Below are 667 nucleotides of genomic sequence, written 5' to 3'. Positions count from 1 at the left end.
CGCCCGCTCCCACCATGCGTGGGGCTCTGCAGGTGTGCAGCAGGCGCTCACCGGGCTTTTTGCCTGCAAAACTTTCCAATTTAATGACAACGTCATACACTGACAGTGACGGCGCAAGAGAAGTTGAAACTTTGGGAAACTGACGCCTAGTTTATGGACCCATGAATCGTCAAACCATAAGACAAGCCGCCCTGTTTTCAGGTACCATGTACCATCTGCACCTTAACGACTTCATTTTGAGCCCCCTTGTCACGGTTTCATCCCAGCCGGTACCGAAGCCCCGGGCAGCCGCCGTCCCCCTGCCACCTCCCCGGCCGGGCCACGCCGGGATGAGGAGAAAACGGGAAGAAAAGCTCGTGGGTCGAGACAAGGACAGGGAGGGATCCCTCCCTCCCTCCCCACTGACGGGCAACAGACAGGCTCCGCTCGGGGAAGAAGCGAAACCGGTTTCCCTCGCTGCCGATCGACTCCAAACGAGGAGAACGAGGAGGAAACCCCGACCTGCGAACCCCTTCCCCCCAGCCCTCCCTCCTTCCCGCCTCAACTCCGCTCCCGCTTCTCTCTCCCTCCTCCCCCCGGCGGCGGGCAATGGCGGTTGGGGTCCGCTCACCACACCTTGTCTCTGCCGCTCCTGCCTCCTCAGGGGGACGGCCCCGCACTCGTCCCC

Source organism: Haliaeetus leucocephalus, unplaced genomic scaffold (assembly GCF_000737465.1).
Source record: "Haliaeetus leucocephalus isolate CR32 unplaced genomic scaffold, Haliaeetus_leucocephalus-4.0 Scaffold147, whole genome shotgun sequence".
Taxonomy (NCBI): domain Eukaryota; kingdom Metazoa; phylum Chordata; class Aves; order Accipitriformes; family Accipitridae; genus Haliaeetus; species Haliaeetus leucocephalus.
The sequence above is the reverse complement of the archived record's forward strand: the minus strand, read 5'-3'. Positions refer to the sequence as shown.